Here is a 20,534-nt window from a genome sequence, read left to right as displayed (position 1 = left end):
TGAAGCTTGGTTTCATCCTAAGCAGGACCTGATAACATTATTGATGCTCTGATTATTTTTTATTCTTTTTATAGCTTTTTTATCTGGTCAGTTTTGTTTTTTTTTCAGAGTTGTGTGACCCAAATGAGCATGAAAGAGCAAAACTATGGACTTTGTTTTATTTAATTTTATTTTATGTTTGAACAAAGATGCAGCCAGTTCATAGGGGATACATTTAATCACAGTGAATATCACATCAATAGGATTCATCTGTTTGATGTAGTAGACTCCCATAGTAATTGAAGAACATGTAATGTTAACAAGGAGATCACAGAATGATAGCAGTAAGGAAGCTTCCCTTTTTCCCATAGTTGCACAATCTCAGTTAGTACACTTAGAAAATGGGAGTCTTTTTTTGAATTACTGTTAAATTCAGCATTGTGTGTTGTCAACTTTTTTTGATTGTTGTCTGGATAACTATAATTTTGTTTGTTGTGTTAATGTGAGTCTTGTTTTTAATGCAAAATTTTTCTGAAGTAGTGTTCAGTTCCTCTGGCCTTTGTCTGTGTGAGTGAGTGTGTGTGTGTGTGTGTGTGTCTGTGTGTGTGTGTGTGTGTGTGTGTGTGTGTGTGTGTGTGTGTGTGTGTGTGCGCCTTAAATAACAGTCTGAAATGAATATAAATTCACAAAGAAGAGATGTGTGGCATCTTTAATGATGCCTTCTTTAAGTAATGCATTAGCAGCTTAACAGGTGGCACACTTCACTTTGGTGCGGGAAGATTAGAAAGCTTTGAGTTCTACTCCCTACCAGCCATTTTGATTAATTTTTCCACTACTGGCATTGCAATGCAGCATAATGAGATATTAAACCGAGGCCCCATCTACCTGAATTTGGGGTTGCTCAGGCTGAAGTAAAACATTCCACAACACTTATCAAAAAGAGTAGGTATGCTTTATTAACATTTGCATTCATTTTATACATATAAAAATTCAAATCAATTATTTACACACTCATTTCTTTATTCATACTTAAAATTATAACTCCTTGAAGGTGTTGTACCGAAGCGCTAGACAATAAGAGAATAAAGTGCTTTGGATCTGACCCAGTGGTCTTGAATTAAAATTATTTATAATTTTTAAAACAAAAAAAGAAATTAACAGTTCTCTTTCTTTCATTAGTTTTAAATTTACTCTCTATCCCCTACCCTTTCTTCCACAGCCATCTTCTTGCTTCAGCTAATACATCATCCTCTCCCATTTTCTTGTCATAAACAAATTCTTACATCTTTTTCCCAAAACACCCATATTGTCACAAACAGTACGTTATCCCAGTTATCAATATCACATTTCTTTACTTTGCCATACTTCTCATATAATATTAATTTTTAAACATTTCCCAAAATTCTTTATTCTTTTTGCAATCCCCCTTGGAAAAAAACATGTTTTATTTTTTCTTCTTTACCACAGCCAACACATTTTCTTTCCTTAATCACCCTATATTTCATTATTTCATATTCCCTTTCACTGGTAACATGTCTAATAAAACTCTTCACAAAAAAATCCTTTGATTCATAAGCATTTTCAAACCTTTTTTCTTCCATCTTTTATTGCGTTTTTAGTCTTTTTTAATTCCTTCAATGAGTACACCATTTTTTTCTAAAATCATATTATACATTTTTTCCCCATTAACCTCACTTACATTTAACTTCCCTAATTTCTTTTTTTTTTTCATATTCTTTTTTCTTCTATCCTATCCCCTTTTTCTTGTCTTTTCTCTGTTTTTGTGTCCATACTTTGTTTATATTTTTCATATAGCACTTTACCTGTCATTTATGCTTGTATTTCTTTTACCTTTCTCATTACCCCAAATAAACTCATATATGCTAAATGCACCACTGGATTTTTAAATTCAAACCACTTTCTTCTTTTTTGTTTTACATTATTCCTGTTCTCACTGGGTTCAGCCTTGAGCCCCAAATGAAAATATAAACAATCCCTAATAATTTTTTTCCATTTGAGTGGGAAACATATATATTCCCCTAAATATGCTATTTTTCCTAATACATAAGTATTCATCATATATGTATTTTTTTCTGAAAGATAAGTAAAAAAAAAATTCCACCAAGCTAATTTTTTAATTTATTTCACCATCTCTCTCCTTTAATTTATTATACTTTCAATAAATGTCACTCTAAAAAAAAATCTTTACTTCATTTCTTATGAAATATATTCCATTTATTTTTTTATCTCGCCAAATTCCTTATAATTTATTTAGTTTAACTGCAGACCAGCTTTTTAACACCTTTTCAATCATTATTACAACCTCACTTATGTATCCCTTGTTTTTTTATTTATACTAAGGCATCTGTATATATTGATAATACATCTCCTTCCATCTCACATCATACCTCCCTCATTTCATACATGCATGTTTGTACTGCTGCATTCATTAGTAATACAAATAACTACATTCTTATCAGACATCCCTATTTTACCCCTTTCTTGATACTTTTTTTCCATCTATCATAAGCTGCACCATTGAATTTTCATAACATTTCTTACTTTATCAAATGCTTTAGCTAAGTCGCATGCTCATAGGTTCATAGATTAGTACTAGGCTAACTGCTCTTGTGAACCATTTTAAGCCTAGCCAATCACCCCATATGAGAACCAAACCCTGCACCTTCTCTCTATAAGGTAAACACCTTTATTTATTTTTATTTTACATTTGTTAACCGGAAAATTCCGACTGTACCAGGTCCATTTTCAGCAGTGGTCCATGAAGAAAAGCTCCAGCATCAAGTTATACAAATATAATACATAAAACAGGTTACAGCATGTATGCTGAGCATAGTAATATAACAAGAAATTAATAAAACACTCCAGCTAAAAGAAGATATAGAACATAGATAAAAAGACAATGTCAGTTATACAGTGGAAAGAGAAGAAAATATATCAAGTAAGATTCTACAGTTAAAAGTACCCTTTCAGATGACCAAGCCTAGAGGGGATCAGAGATCCAGCATGTGATTAGAGAGGAGTTTGGGGAGTTAATAGCAGTGTGGGCAGAATTATGTGATACAAGGTCATAACCAGGTACTAAGAAGATGCAATTTGAGGGAGTTTTTGAATATGGATGTGGAGGGGGCGGTGGACATGAATAGGGGAAGAGAGTTCCAATTTCTGGCAATGGTGTGGGATTAGAGTGCTTTCCCCTGCACTATTGTTAGCCTTGGTGATAGAGAAGAAAGATTTTTCACTAGATCTTAGGTACCGGTTTGTAGTATAGACAGTAAGTAGGTTGGATAATGAGAGGGTTTCTTCAGGATATTTGAGAATATTGTAGGCTGTGCCCAGCTGGCGATAGTTAAGTAGCTGTGGTAGCTCAAGCCATTTTAGTTCTTTTAGTGCAGTACAGTTATGGGTTCTATAGGTTGAGTTAGTAGCAATCTTGGCTATTTTATTGTAGCATGATTATAGTTTGTCTAGGTAGCATTGTCTGATTTGGGTAAAGATTGGTGCTGCGTATAATAGAGTTGAGAGGAGGTGGCTTTGTGCAAGAGTGACTCTTGCTTTTTGTGAGAGAAAGGACTTATGCCTGTATAGGGAGCCTAGCTTTTTGTGTACTAGTTTTATGGTATGTGAGATTTGAACATCAAAGTAGAGATTATTGTCCATTTCAATGCCCAGAATTTTGGTGTGATTAGAAGGGGAGATGGTGGTGCCGTCCTTAGATGTTATTGTAAAGGAGAGGGTTTTTTTTTTTATCCATTAGGGGTAAATAGTAGCAGTTTTGTCTTTTTGGGATTTAGAATTAGTTGGATACCTGATATCCATTTTTCTACCGAATTAAAGGTATCTTGAGTGAGTGTATGTAGGGTGGTGGGAGATGAGGCGGAGCAGATCAGGGTTGAATCATCTGCATATTGTATGAGTGTGGCATCTTGTGTAGAGCTATTGAGGTTATTTGTGAAAACAGAGAACAATAGTGGGCCCAGTATAGAGCCCTGTGGGACTCCTATGGTGGCTGGAAGTTGTGTAGACAGAGTTCCTTTCCACCAGACTGATTGTTGCCTGTCAGGTAGCTTCTGAACCTGGCTATAGTAGAGGAGGTAAAGGATAATGATGTTAGTGAGTGTAGTAGAATGGAGTGGAGACCATATCAAATGCTTTAGAAAGATCTAGGAAAACAGCTGATACATATTTGTTATCATTCCTGTGAAGGTTTATATGATTAGTGAAGGATAAAAGGGCTGTGGTAGTGGTGTGATGTGGATGGAAACCATGTTGTGTGGTAGATAGTAGATTGTGTGTGCTAAGAAATGTCATCACTTACAAGTGGATGCATTTCTCAAGAATTTTGGTTAGGGGGCAAAGGATGGCAATAGGTTGGTAGTTGGAGAATTCACAGGAGTTACCTCCTTTATGAAGAGGAATGATGTGAGATACTTTCCAGAGTTTGGGTATGTAGGATTCTAGTATGGAGCAGTTGATTAGGATGGAGACATGATATGATAGGGAGTCATTAGCCATTTTAGGTATGCCACAGGTATGTTATCAGATGCCAATGTGGTTGGCTTTAGTTTTAGGAGGAGTTTTTTGATAGTTGAGGTGAGCACTGGTGATAGGCTGAAACTTGGTGTGATGTGGGATAGTTTGGGTTTTGATTGAGGTAGACTGTTTTCGATTATTTGACTGGACAGGGCTAAGATGGATTTAGCAAAATGGCTATTAAATTGAGAAGCTATGTCTAGGGTATTGTTAGTAGAGCTGGGTGTCAACCTCCCACCCTTTCCTTTTTTATTCCTTATTACTTCTATTAACTAGCAAGCAAGCAAAAAAAAAATCCACTTTTATTTTTTGCACGATTCCACCACCCTGCCACTAAACCTCTTATATCATTTCTAATACTATTTACATTGAATGCTAAAATTTGTATAATAGCATTTTCCTTTTGTGTAAGTGTTTTACCTCTAGATTTTATTTTTCTTTTCCTACTCTTGCGTCTCGCACCAATTGATTTTTCCTTATCTTGTTCTGCTCCTGTCTCCATTTCTCCCTCTTCTATCTCTTCACTTACCAAAATTGCAAATCTGTTCTCTTCCTATATATCAATAACCTCACTTTGAACCAGAGCCAGATCCAGCACTAGGCAACATAGGCAGTTGCCTTGGGCCCTTGGCTATGGGGGGGTTCACTCTGACCAGGAGGCTTCAACATAAAAAAAAAAAATTATATATATATATATATATATATATATATATATATATATATATACATACATACACATACACACACACTTCTAAACATTGCAATGGCAGCGTATTCTCATTTAAGGAGGACCATGCTTGCATAGTGTGCTTGCCAGTGCAGATGTAAACTCATTCCGCACTCACATGTGGAATTTAAACTAGCCCTTCCATTTATATAGAAGGTAAGTCTGTGTGTGCATGTGTGTGCATACATAATTTAAACTAGCGGTTCTGATGTTTTTGTATCAGAGAGAAAGAAAGTGTTTGTATGCATATGCATTTGTATGTGTGTATGTAATTTAAACTAGCCATTCTGTTTGTATGAGAGATAGTATGTCTGTATTGCTGTCTGAGAGGAGTGTGTTTGTGTGTGCATTGCTGTGTGAGAGAGTTGATGAGTTTATGTGTGTGTGTTGCTGTGTGAGTCTACATGCCTCTCAACTGTACAGATTTTTGCAGAATGTCCAGGTTTTTGCCTCACATTTTTGGTCTGTTCCTCATAAATTTTGTGATTTTTCTGGATTTTTGTGACAAATCAATGAGGATTGACTTCACTAAATAATGACAGTCGTTTGAGTTTCAGACTTCATATCCATCAGAAAATACATGGTAGCGCAATACCTTTTATTCTAGCAACTTTCTAAGTTTATAAGAGCAATATTTAAAATGTGTCTCTATTTTTGGGGCTTTGTCCCCCCATTTTTTTACTTTCTCCAGAATTTTTGTGCTAAGAGTTGAGTTCTATGGTGTGAGAGCAGAGAGAAGGTAGGTTTATGTGAGACAGTATGTGTGTGTATGTGTGTGTTGCTGTGTGAGAGCAGAGAGAACGTATGTGTGTGTGTGTGTGTGTGTGTGTGTGTGTGTGTGTGTGTGTGTGTGTGTGTGTCTGTGTATGAGAGAGAGAGAGAGAGAGAGAGAGAGAGAGAGAGAGAAAGAGCAGAGGAAAGGTAGTTGTGTGTGTGAAATCAGAGAGAAGGTGTGTGTGTGTGTGTGTGTGTGTGTGTGTGTGTGTGTGTGTGTGTGTGTGTGTGTGTGTGTGTGTGTGTGTGTGTGTGTGTGTGCGCAGAGAGAAGGTAGGTGTGTGTGTGTGTGTGTGTGTGTGTGTGTGTGTGTGTGTGTGTGTGTGTGTGTGTGTGTGTGTGTGTGTGTGTGTGTGTGTGTGTGTGTGTGTGTGTGTGTGTGTGTGTGTGTGTGTGTGTGTGTGTGTGTGTGTGTGCTTAACATACCACTGAACTGTCCAGATTCAGCCTCACAAGTTTGGTCTGTTTCTCATAATTTATGGTTTTCTGGCAAATCACAGAGGATTGAAGTCATTAAATAAGGACATATATGCATTTCAGACTTCACATCCTTCAGAAAATGCATGCTAACACAAATCCTATTATTCTAGCAAGTTTCTAAGTTAAAAAGAGCAATAATTAAAATCTGTTCCTATTTTTTGGGCTATTGTATCCCCATTATTTTAGGCTTTGTCCATATTTCTTGCACTAACAGGTTGAGAGGTGTGCATACCTCTCAACTACCCAGATTTTTGCCTCATATTTTTGGCCTGTTCCTCATAAAATGTGTGTTTTTTCTGGCAAATCACTGAGGATTTAAATAACTAAATAATGTTGTACATTTCACTTTAAAACTTCATTTCCTTGAGATATTTTATGCTAAGACAAATGCTGTTATTCTAGCAACTTTCTAAGTCTATGTATAAGAACAATATTTATAATCTGTTCCTGTTTTGGGGTTTTAAAAAAAAAAACATTATTTTAGGCTTTGTCCAGATTTCTTGCGCTAAGAGGTTTAGAGGTATGGAGGTATGGTATATAATTCCCAAGTTGGGGGGGGGGGGCTGGTGGTTAGTCTATTAACTTGATCAGGCATTACCCTGTAACTTGGTTAGAGTAGACAAGAGCCTGAATCCTCTACACCAACTACCAGACTGCTGATGTAATTGTGAGTTTGAATTTCAGTACATTTTCAGGGGATTATGAGTTTCAGTGCAGTTTCAAGAGATTGTGTTTCAGTGCATTTTCATGGAATTGTGAGTTTCAAGCGAAGAGATATTTACTGTTGCTCATGCTAAGTCTGTTTTCAATGTGTAACTAACTTTTTTGTTTAGCAAATGCAGTCACTGTTTGTGCTGTAGAATTTCAAACAGTATTAGTAGTGTAATTCCCTTTGGTGCAGAAGACTGTGTAGTCTACTCCCACACCATATATATGGAGTGCTGATGTTGCAATGCCCTTTTGATTGTGGATTATTTGGTGCATTTTAAAGGGGGATAGTGGTTCTTCACTCCTGAGTGTGTCCTCCTTTGTATGAGATGCCTAGTAACTATGAACTTGTCGGTTTGTCAGTCATTCCCTATTGCAATATTCCCAGCTTACCAATTTTTTTATCTAACATGGGCAATTAATTCTTCAAGGGCAGCAGGTACTGAATTTGTAGATGAAACATTAAAATGTAAAGTTGTTTGCTAGTAGGAACCTCTTCATTAGTTAAAGATCTCTTTAATGTGGAATTATTCCCACGACTTTTACGTCTGCAGATACTGTGTTTATTTATTGATACTGGTGGATTGTAATGACAGAAGTTTGAGTGGCCTTTTATGGTTAAAATGTTTTGAAATGGGCAGTTTTGTCATTATTGGGTCATACATTTTGTTTCATTGCTTACTGGAAAAATGTTCAAAACTACAAATTTAAAACACACTCTAACAAGTGGTGGTGTATTATACAAGGAATATAACTTATACAATCAGAAAGGTGAATCAAAGAACACATATATGTATGCCTGGCCTAAAAAATGTGTGCAAGGAGCCTGTGGTTTGAAAACAGACCATAGGTAAACTTAATTCTCCACTGGCCAGATGCATTTTATTTGAATGTGGGTTTTAATGGAGTTTCAATAGCACAGAGGTTTACTGCTCATGCTAAGTCTGTTTTCATTGTGAGACTGTATTCCTCTCTTGCCATTCACAATTATGGTCTGAGGAAGCAGTATTTTATACAACTGCGAAAGCGCTTACACAATAAATGTTTTTTGGATTCTTCACTGGTTTTTGCATTTTAGTTGTATCTGCAGTCATTTATTGGTTCACTGCGTTCTTGTGTGGTGCTTCTCAGTTTTCTAGTGAACCTCTTCTCCCCTCAACCTGCTTGTGTGTTTCGCTGTGTTGGAAATATGTTGAATTTTCCCATCCTTAATATCCATTGCTACCAACACTTCCTAAATCCCAGTCCATATATTTCTTTCATCACATATTTTTTTTAACTTCATGTACTTTACTACATAGTGAAAGAAATAAAAAACAGTTTTAACTCATGCTCGTCCATATGTGAAGTCCTAAATTGCACACTTATTTATTTTTGTTTTTAGTTGTAGACCCAGGCTGTGAGGGTTTATATTATTTTGTCGAAAGACGTGTTCAGCGAACACGTCTTCATCGACAAGTAAACAGCAAACTCTGTAATCGCCGAATGGCCAAATCAGTGGCTTTTTTCCCAGGGGAAAAAAGCCCTTGGCCAACATCGGGGTTTTTCCCATTTCCCCACTGTGGTGCAATCTCGGAATTGGTATATTTAGTTGGGGGTGTGGTGGGCTCGGGTGTGTGGGGAGAAAGCCCCCCCACTATGTGCGTTTGTTTTTTATTAGGCCAAGTGATTTGGCCATTTGGCGATTACAGAGTTCGCTGTTTACTTGTTGATATAGACGTGTTTGTTGAACATGTCTTTCGACAAGATAATATAGATCTGCCTGTAAAATAAACAGTCTTTCCATGGTGCTATAGCATTTGTTTTTTTCAGTCTCAGTCATAAATATTTCCAGGAAGTTAAAGCTTTCAAATGTCACTTCACAAACATTTTCAGCTCACAAATGGGTTAATATCTTATGTCTTTAATGTTAAATCCTAGTGGAAAAATAACAAATGGGTTAATATCGTATGTCTTTAATGTTAAATCCTAGTGGAAAAATAATGTTGTCCATAATATCATAGCTGTTCACATTGCCATTACTTTTACTTTTGCCAATACACAAAGGAGGAAACTCTACAGATATAACTAATTTCAGACACATAGCCATACTCTCACCACTCTCCCCAATTCTGGAAAAATGTATACACAATCAAGCCTTACACTACCTTCTGCAAGAAAATCTACTCACACCTACCCAACATGGCTTTCGTCCCATGCACAGCACTACAACAGCTCTCCTGTCTTTCCTAAACTCTGTATCACTAGCTAGAGACATTAACAAACTTATTTCCTGTCTCTTCATTGACCTCTCTAAAGCCTTTGATACAGTCTCTCATAAACTTCTTCTCCTTATACAAGCAAACTTACACTTCTCTCCATCCACCATATCTTGGTTTTACAGCCATCTCTCTGATAGACTCCATTCAGTCAAATGGCTCTCAGCTTTCTCCCTTCTTCTTCCTGTTAAAACGAGAGTTCCACAGGGCTCCATCCTTGGGCCCCTTCTTTTTAACATCTTTACCAACCTTCTCTACTCTTCCTGTCCTGGATCCTCACTGATAAAATACGCAGATGATTCTACACTTATCACTGTTGCTGAATCACCAACTCAACTAAAACAGACACACAGTCCTCTTTTAACTCTGTAGAAAACTGGCTATCTGAAAACCAACTTATCCTTAATCCAAAGAAAACCATATTACTACTCTTTCTCCCTAAAAACCTTAGCCATATAAAGTCTTCCTTCTCCATACTGTCACAAAATAATACTCAAATACAGGTGGACACCAGTACAAAACTCTTAGGTGTTACTATTGATGATAGACTAACCTTTGATTTACACGTCAATAACTGTATCCAAAAAACACATCTCAAGCTAGATCTCCTCTATAGAAACAAAAAATATCTTACCAAAACAGCAAAACTAACCCTTGCAAATGCCTACCTCTTGCCCACTTTACTTTATAGCTCCCAAATTCTCACCAGCCTCAACACTGGACTACTAAACAAGTTAGAAACAACTTATAACAGGATTGCCAGATTTGCTGCCCAAAATTCTTACAAGTCCCATCACTGTCTCTCACTAAAAGAACTAAATTGGCTAGAATGACCTAACCTGCTTCAGTATAATCAGTTCCAGATTATTTATTCCATTCTCTACAAACCCTCTTTCTGTCCATCTATCTCATCTCTAATCTCTCATTACCTACCCAGTAGATTACTCCGCAGTACTGAACAAGGCCTACTAAAAATCTACAAACCAAGGACCAAAATGGGTCACCTAGTCTATAGCTTTAACCCTTCCAAGGCCTGGAATAGCCTACCACTAGATATAAGATCCCTTGAATATCCCAATCAATTCAAAACCGCTACAAAAAATACCTTCATGAAAAATGGACTTGCCAATGTAATTATCCCCCATAAACACTCCCTATAACCTTCTACTTCTCTTCTCTCTTCCTTCCCTTCAATAAACAAACTTACTACTTTATCTTCTCCTCTTGGTACATCACTGTACAAATATAACTAGTAAAATATTTCAGCTATGTAACTATTGCACTATTATGTATATAATATGTAACTATGAATGTATCCCTCTGATGAATGCATTTCTATGTATTTCACTTGCCACAGTTTAATGTATGACACTGTAATGCAATAATGTGTGGTACTGATGAATGTAACGTGTGGCACTGTAATGCAGTAATCTGTGGTACTGATGAATACATTTCTATATGTATTTAATATGTAAAAATTCTATTTTCTGTTGGAGCTTTTCTCCTCAGGCCTCTGCTGAAAATGGGCATTTGTAGCCCAGTCAGACAAACCCAGTCAACAAATATAAAATAAATAAATAAATAAATATTATTCCTACCACCTGTCAGCTTCTCTGTGGCTGTTAAGAAAATTACACTGTTTATCTCCTCTCATCTTCTCCTTCCATTCTTCATTGCCATGCTGTGACTGTGTAACATTTTCTTTCTTGTAATAAAAAAAAAAAACTATTGCTGAGGTAAACCCCAAAGATTGGCTGCTCCACCAGCCGAGAATATATCAATTATTGTCCCTTCACCAGCTGTTTGGTTTTGAATCTCTCAGTTTCTTCCTTCTGTAATCCTCTTTCCATCATATCACTCCATATTACTTCTTCTCCTTCCTTGAGCTCTCTTAGTTCACTCAATTTGTCATCATGTTTGCATCTAGTCCTCCATTTTCTAACTCTGTAACAGTTATTTTATCTCTTTCTCCTGCCTTCAGTAAGTATTTGCCTGCTCCCTCTCCAGTCCTGCTGCACTTTCCATTATCATGGGATTCCTGGAACTGTAGTATCAGCACTCCAGCACCATCTAGCAGCTGCAGAGAGTGTTTCACTACCTCTCCTCCAAAGAATAAGGGAAGTTCACTAGTATCCTATCCAAATTTTCCCTAGTCAGTATGAGGAGCATCTCTGGCATCCTCTGAAAAGAGACAATTAGCCCAGCACGACTAACTCATCAAAAACATTAAAATATTGTTACATATAATGCAAAAGTCATAAATAGGAAGCTGAATCCAGTATTCCAATATTCAAGCGCCACACCATTAATGTCAGAGTTTGAATGTCCTTATTCAGTAGCCTTTGGAAGCTTTGTAATGATTTTCATGAGTTACTACTACTACAACTTTTGAATAAAACTGCGTTGTTCATCCAAAACAACTTATAAAGTGATATGCTTGACTGATAAGTACATTATAAGACAACCCTCCCAAAACGGTACTACATCCAATCTTCCATATATAATGGCAACAGATATTGTGCAGCCAACAATGCTTCTCACTTTATTTAGGTACAGTTGGCAGAGATCGTGGACACCTAAGGATAATAGAATCATACAAATTATGAGGCAAATAGATCACGAGACTATTTATGAATTGCTGATACCCACCATTATGATGTACCTCACAGTTCTAAGAGAGGGAAGCAAATGAGGCCTGGTATGAATCTGCAGATACCCATCCAATCATCAAGGTTAGTCTTGAAGGAAGAGGGTGCCATTCTGTTTAAAGTATAAGGGCAGTTTATTTCAGAGATGGAGTAAATGGTGCGTAATAAATCTGTCCCTCCAGAATGTTTTGTTCAACGTTAATGGAGATTCACATCCAGTGTTAGCAAAGCTGTTTGTCTTGTAGAGAAGTAAGACAACAAGGAGGGACTGCTTCTAGATGGAATGGAGTACAAGACATACATCTTCATATAAGAGTTTATAGCAAACTGAGTATAGAGACAGGGCTTCAAGCCTGTCTTGGTAACTCAGGGTTTTTAGGCAAGTAATCTTGATTGGGAAACACTGGGATCTTTTGTGTAATGTGTCTGGACAGATTCATACCAATGGAGGCATTGTACTCTCTAACTAGTCTTTTAAGAACAAAGTACAGTGGGATGTTAACTTCTTTTTGCATCATTGAGATGACTTTAGATATCAGTTGTGCTAAATAGCATGATTTTCTGACTATTAATAGTACATTGGGGTTAAAAGAGAGGGAGTTGTCAACCCAAGTGCCAAGATCCATGATTACTGTGCTATTTTGGAGTGGGGTGCAAGCTATGATATAGATTGTAGATAACAGTCTGTTGTCGAATGCAACAGCACTACACTTTATTGCATTTAATTTAGCCTGTTTCAGTGCTTCATTGATTTGTGATAATTAGTTCTTGCTCTAATGACACTGTGCCAGGGTGTGATCATACAATAATATTCAAACTTGTGATCATCGGCAAATTTCATTAACCACAGATCTACATTTACTGTTTAACTGTCAAAGAAGTATATGCCAAATAAAAGGGGCCCCATTACCAGTCTCTGAGGTACATTGCTAGTTACTTTCTTGTTTTCTGTGTTGGCACCCACTACCTTAACTATGTTCTAGGCAATGTGCTATCTACTTTATCACATAACGTCTACATTCAAGTCACTTATTTTATTTAAAGTACTTGAAGTTTACTAAGTTGAGTAGACATGACTTTCTTTTGACAAAATCAAATTTGAAAGGGTCAAGGTGTGTGATACTCTTGGTATCACAGTTTATAAAGTCAGCTATAATGTACTATGTGGCCTTAAAGATTAGACTAGTTAGACATATAGGCCTGTAGTTTCTGGGGTTTTGAGGCACCATTTATAAAGGGGCATTAAACAGCAGTTCTCCACAATTCAGAGACATACCTTGTGGCTGAACATAAGTTAAACTATTTAAAGAAGGGTTCCACGAGGGCATGTTTATCAGTATTTATTAGGCATCAAGCTATGCTTCTGGTTCCTTTGAAGAAGCATTTTTTTTTTGTTTTTTTGCGAGCACAGTTAAGCCATGCTACTTTAAAATATTTGGAGGTGACAGAGATTCATGGATTTCTGAAATCTGAATAACTATTTTCTGTGCAAACTCAGAGTTAAGCTTATCTGCCAATACATTTGCTATGTCCTTTGGATTTTAATGAATGATGCCATTTTGGATTAGTTCAGAACACTGTTGGATGTCTGACATAATAAAACAAATTTTTCTAAGCGAACATGGATTTAGATTCTAGCTTCAGCTCATGTTTAACTTTGGTCTTCCCGATGTTAGCTTTAAGTTCTTTTTTTATCTTAGCTTTTAGCTCTTTGCTGATCTTTTGATAGACTCTTTAATGTGGATAGATTTAGGCTATACAGCTTTAGAAGTTTGTTTTGCTTCTTTATATTATAGAGTTTATTTATACTCATAGACTGCCATGGTGTGCTTTTTTTGAAAATTTTAAATATGCATGGATGTACTAGGGGCTGCTAGGTCAAAGCACTTTTCCAGGTTGGAGAAGAGCTCTGCTACATAATTAACAGTTGAGGTTATGTTTGTGTTCATGTTATTACAACCAGATTTTGTGAGGTTATCACAGAGTTTAAGTAGATTTGGTATTTTGAAGTCTTTGAATTCATTTTTTTATTTACAGAGGGTGTGTGTGTGTGTGTGTGTGTGTGTGTGTGTGTGTGTGTGTGTGTGTGCGTGTGCGTGTGTGTGTGTGTGTGTGTGTGTGTGTGTGTGACTTTAAAGGAGAAGGTTACCAGTTTATGATCAGATTTAACCAGGGTGGGGATACTATGGGCATGGTACATGATGGGACTATATTACTAAGGACATGGCCTAGAATGTTTTCCTCTCTAGTGAGTTAGTTAACTAAATGTTCTATGGAATTATCCTTTACTAAGTCAGCGAATGTTCGGGTATACCCAATTTACAGGATATAGGTGCACCACTTTATCAACAGGTAATTAATATCGCACATCAAAGAGAGTGATAAGATATTAGCAAATTAAAGGCAATTGACTCTTGTGACCATCTATGCCTTTTCAATACCAACCCTTAGACTGTACCTCATCTCTCAAGGATGGCTGGACTGGTCAATCCCAGGACAAATTTGTAAATACCCATACAGGTCCAATTTGAAGAAAGATAAAGCATCACACTACTAAATTTGTAGCAGAAGTCTGTTCCAGAGGTGGGGGCTTAGCACTTAAAGGCACTGCGTTGTGTAGGAAGCTTCACATTTAACATAGAAGTAAAACAGTGTTCCTCTTCTCTGTGCGAGACAGTGGTAGTTCCACTTTCCATTATCTGACTCGCTCTCAAATTGCAATTAAAGCCATCCGGCACAGTGAGAAAGGGGCCATAGCAGAACAACTTCAGGAGTAGAAGAAACCAATCATAATGCAGATAGAAGTATATGGCTTTAAGGATGCCTATTGAGCCATCCTGCAGATTGAACAGGAAATAAAAAAAATCTGCTACCTCCTTTCTTTTCCCCTCACCAAACACGGCTGTCTCTAATAGTGTTCAGTGAGGAGAAGAGAAAAAACAGCTAAATCAGACTAAAGCAAGTAATGGTAGTACAGGCAGTTACAAGGATGTGTGTGTGTGTGTGTGTGTGTGTGTGTGAGAGAGAGAGAGAGAGCGGATGTTAGCCTTTTTTTGTTTTAAACAAGAAACATCTTTATTAAATTATCACATGTGACATAGGCAATCTTACATTTATATAAATGAAAACAAACCATGCCAACACAATTCCATTTTCAAACATTATACATTACAAACCATGCTGACACAACTGTAGTTGCAAATATTATATATCACATGTATGTAGACACAAGCTCTATCCAGTCATTGTCTGTCAAACATTACAAAGCTCATTCAAATCCTGCCTTCTTTTAAACCCCATTCTTCCTCTGCATGTATTGATCACACAATTCCCATTTTTTTCCTATCTAATTTGCTCTTACCCTTTTCTAAAGATCCCAGTTCTGGTTGTTTTATCTCTGTTACTATCTTCGCTAGTTCTAGTAAAATTGGTTTAAATTTTAATTTCCATTTTCTAGTAATTACGTTTTTTGGCAGCCGCCATAATTAGACTCAGCAAGGCCTTGCTATGTCTAGGCAATTCCAATTCTGTATCACAGCTCAGAAAAATTATTTTCCTAATTACACCAATTTGCTCACCCACTATCTCTGACAGAGCAGTCTGCAGGAAATCATTAAAGTCTGCCATCTCATTACACTCCCAGAAAATATGTTCCCAATTACCTCTTTCTTCCCCATCACACCTCCAACATTTGCTGTCTACTTGAGGAAAAATTCTTTGGAGTCTACTTGGAGTAGTATACATATACTCCTGTAAACACTTAAAAGCAAAGTTCCTAGAGTGACTGTTAGCCTCTTAGGTGAAGATGCAGGGACAAAGACAAAAATAACTTGGAATAAAGCTCCCAAAACAGAAACAGATTTTAACTATTATTAACACTTACTTAGAATCTGTGGTGGTACAGCGGTAACATTGTTACGTCACCACAAGAGGTTCTCCTGTTCGATTCTCGGCTGGAATGCCTTCTGTGTGGAGTCTGCATGTTCCCCCCACGGTCGAGTGGCCTCCGAAAGGCATGCATGAATGGGCGTGCTTTCATTGAAGGTTGGGCATCGGGCTGCCAACTCGGCACCATAAAAAGCAACTGCCAATTATTAGCGGACCGGAGTTCCGCTGTGGCTTCCCCTAACCAGGAAAAGCCGAAAAGACAAACAACAACATTAACACATACTTAGAAATTTGCTGTAATAACAGGTTTTAAATTAGCATGCATTTTATGAAGGATATGAAGTCTAAAACTCAAACTATTTGTCATTGTTTAGTGCCTGCAATCCTACCTCAATGTGTGTGTGTGTGTGTCTGTGTGTGTGTGTGTGTCAGAGTGATCAGTGTGTGTGTGTGTGTGTGTGTGTGTGTGTGTGTGTGTGTGTGTGTGTGTGTGTGTGTGTCTGTGCGTGTGTGTGTGTGTGTGTGTGTGTGTGTGTGTGTGTGTGTGTCTGTGCGTGTGTGTGTGTGTGTGTGTGTGTGTGTGTGTGTGTGTGTGTGTGTGTGTGTGTGTGCCTTTCATCCTCTTAGTTCAGTAATGAAGGACAGAAGCAAAAATAACTGGGAATAACTTACAAATCAGGGACAGATTTCAAAAATTTTTTTGATTTACTTAGAAATCTACTGGAATAGCAGGTTTTGCATTCATCAGAAACTCAAAATGTATGTCATTATTTAATGTCTGCAGTCCTACCTCAATATGTGAAGAATGTTTGAGAAGCAGTGTTTGTGTGTGTGTGTGTGTGTGTGTGTGAGTGTGTGTGTGTGTGTGTGTCTGTGTGTGTGTGTGTGTGTGTGTGTGTGTGTGTGTGTGTGTGTGTGTGTGTATGTGTGTGTGTATACATTGTTGAATACTTGCTGGCAGTTTCAGTAGCTCAAGAGGTGGCACACTCTTCTTTAGTGCAGAAGGCTGTGGGTTGTATTCACAAGTCAGGTGTTTGGACTTATTTTTGCAATACTGACACTGCAGTGCAGCATTAGAGGTTGCTGCATTCCTGAGTGTGCCATCCTCTGGATGAGACATTAAACTGAGGTCCCAGCTGCTTGTAACTCAAGTAGATGTCAGAGATTTTTCAGCATTTGTCAAAAAAAAAAAAAAAAACAGGGTAATTTGCCTGGAGGTAGCCAAATTCCCTCCAAAAGAGGCTTCTGGCCTAGTAGGGACTAACTTGGTCAACAAAGTGTAAACAAACTAAAAAAAAAAATAAAAAAATGACAGAAGGTATATTGTAGTTTATGAACCATGGCCATGTCACACTTTTCACACTATGAAAATAGAGTCTTTTACAGTTTGACTGTTTGTCACACATTGCTATGGTCCGTGTTTCACAATGGTCTCTTAGCAGGTTGAGACCTATGGGTGTGGGAGGTGCTGTGTGATGAACTTATCTCTCCACCTTGTTTTATTTATCAGATAGTGACTATTTAGATCTCTGATTCTTGCATTAATGCAACCATTTGATTTGTGGAGATACAAGAATTCCAGGATCATAGGGTCCCTATTGACACAGATGATAAAGCATAAAGAATAAACATACTCAGCCTGTAGTGAGACTGTAATTCTGAATGCTGAAGTGAGCACACAAGCCAGCAGTGGAAACCATGGTTGTATGAGATGCATAATATCAGACAACTTCGCTTAAACAAGGGAAACTCAAGAGTCAACACAGCACAATTTAAAAAAATGCACAGTTAAGCAGCAGCCAATATAGACTCAAAATGCAAGCTCACATCCAGCAAATAATAGTACCGGTCACTTTAAATGCCTCTTCTCTCACAAATAAAACATTATTAAAACAGTTCTGAACTATAAAATACTGGCAGATATCAAAATTCTTGATACTATTTATACAACAGTCAAATTATGTCTCGTTTGCTGTTGGAAGGCACAAATCTGTAGTCACTTTAAGTGAATAAGTTTCATCTGGACTCATACCTCTCAACTTGGAAACATGAAAAATCTCGACAAGGCACACGAAAAAAAGGTACAAATCTATACGCTGATTAATATAAAAATAGCATACATAATTACGTAACTCCACCTAATCCAATGGAATTGTGGGATACCAACACAAATGGAATACAGACAACCAAAATATGGCACCAGAGTCCCCCTGCAGCAATTTTAATGTCCCATTACCTGGCTATTTCACTCCATTTACCATAAACACTAATGTGCATATTGCTTTACTTCTACATTGATTATTTGGATTTTATTTTTACATTTTATAGCACAATGTACAAACACTAATAGACATCTGCTAAACAAAGCAATACTGTCTCACAATGAAAATAGAGCATTAAAACATTTCTGCCCTGGAAACTCACATTCATTGAAACAGCATTGAAACCCACACCACATCCAAAGAAAATGCATTTGGCCAGCGGTGGATAAAGATTACCTTTGGGCTGTTTTCAAATCATAGGCCCCTTGCACACAAAACAAGAAGCATACATGTATTCTTTGATACACCTTCCTGACTTTATTAAATTATATTCCTTGTATAATACAGCACACTTGTTAGACTTACAGCCCATTTTAAATCTATTGTTTGAATATTTTTCCAGTAGGCAATGAAACAAAATGCATGAACCAATAAATGACAAAACTGTCCAATTCATAACATTTCCATCATAAAAGTCTACTCAAACTTCTACAGTTTACCAGTATCAGTAAATATACACAATCTCTGCAGAAGTCGTCTAAATAATTCCACATTTGTTAAATAAATTTGTTAGAGTCAGACTGTAAAAATCATTGAGTTATTCAAAAACAATGTCAATCAATAACAAACAATAATGCAGGAGAACTCGAGTATCTTCACTCTAATGTACATTAGGAGGCAAAAAACCATACACAAACTTGTACAGAATTTTGTCTAGTTTATTGACAGAGGGCTCCATTTTTTATACATGTCATTATCAGTTTTGCCCACCTCACTGGCGTGGTCAGTGACAGGGTCTTTACATCATAGTAACTTATGAAAAAGTGCTGAGATTGTGTTTTCAAAAGTCTTTTCCCATGAGAATGTTACAGCCTTGCAAGCACCTGGTCAGTCACGATGACCTCCTGAGGATGTAGCCAATTCAAGGCTCTTAGATTAGTTCGACTACAATGGGTGCAGTTCTTCTTAAAATGCCTTCCTTTGTTTCTTGCTTGCCAGCTGGACACTATCTCTGATAGTGCGCACAAGGCTATTCTTCTGGTGGAAGCAGGAAGAAGATACACATGCGAACAGATTTATTATTTTCTAACTTTGCAAAATAATCCTTACTTGAAAGACATGAGCCAGGCTGTGCTTGAACGCTGCCAAGGCCAAATTTCTGATTACACTGCAGCTTGTGCTTCAAGCAATAATATGCAAGTTTATTTCTACTATTATTCCAGTAAAACAGAATTAAATGCATTACATATCATACTACTTTTCAAACTTTGTTCTCTATTATGGATCTAAGTACATTTATTCCTAACTAAAGCACACATTTCTCTATATATTTGACCACACAACTTATATGTGTTTGAATGTTTGAATACACATTTTCCAAGCAGCATACATTGTAAATATATTTTCTAAGCAGCATACATTGTAAATATATTTTCTAAGCAGCATGTATAGATTTTTCTAACATTCTCCCTCCTGTTAATGCATTTTATTCTATTTGAAACATAAACAATATTATTTCATTCCTCAGCCTTCCCTTTCAAGGGCTTTCAGCTAAGTAAGTCATTTGTTTTATATTTCAGATAGGCTTTCACTTGGTATCAACAAATTCAACTCCATATCTTGGTACATAGTTTCAGTCACTGATACGTCAACTAGGTCTTTAACTAATTTTTTCACACAGGGTATCCCGCAGCAGACACATGCTCCAATTATGAGCAGTACTACACAAATTGCAATCAGAATGTTCATAAGGACCGAGCCCCACCCCCCAAACAGATTCTGGAAAAAGTTCGTCAGTGGGTTTGGGCCTGGTTCTGCCATTGCTGACACCTGCTGTATTACCTCCAGGTGATCATTGATTTCATGCTGGTTGTCTGGAATGTACGCACAGCATTCTTCTTTGATAAGCGCGCACGTACCACCTCTCGCCGCTAGGGTGAAGTCAAGAGCCATTCGGTTCTGTAATACAACTGTTCTCATTGCATTCATTTCATCAGTCACAAGTTCAAGAGCGGAAAAAGTCACATTGCTCATTACTTCGAGGAGTTTTGACAATTTCCTCAGTTCCCAAATCGATTTGACTGCTCCGTAGGTTGGGAATATCCCAGCCCAGGATATAACACTGTCACCCAAGTCCATATGGGTCAACTTTTCTTTGTCCTTCACAGCCGAATGATCCTTCCAGCTTGCTTCGATCTTACCCACTGGATTAGCAGGTTTTTTGACTGTGTTCTCGGCTTGCTGAGCTACATTTCTTACA

The 20,534-nt window shown here is 37.2% G+C and overlaps 1 protein-coding gene across 2 annotated transcripts in view; it reads left to right on the top strand.

The window, feature by feature from the left end:
• Positions 1-20,534, top strand: part of LOC122793640 (anoctamin-7-like) — a 2,355,351-nt gene that overhangs the window by 1,617,493 nt on the left and 717,324 nt on the right. The gene's annotated exons all lie outside the window — the stretch shown is intronic.

The sequence above is a fragment of the Protopterus annectens genome, chromosome 2.part0, assembly GCF_019279795.1.
Source record: "Protopterus annectens isolate FY-2018-M chromosome 2.part0, PAN1.0, whole genome shotgun sequence".
Lineage (NCBI taxonomy): Eukaryota > Metazoa > Chordata > Ceratodontiformes > Protopteridae > Protopterus > Protopterus annectens.
This window is presented reverse-complemented; position numbering and strand designations above follow the sequence as displayed.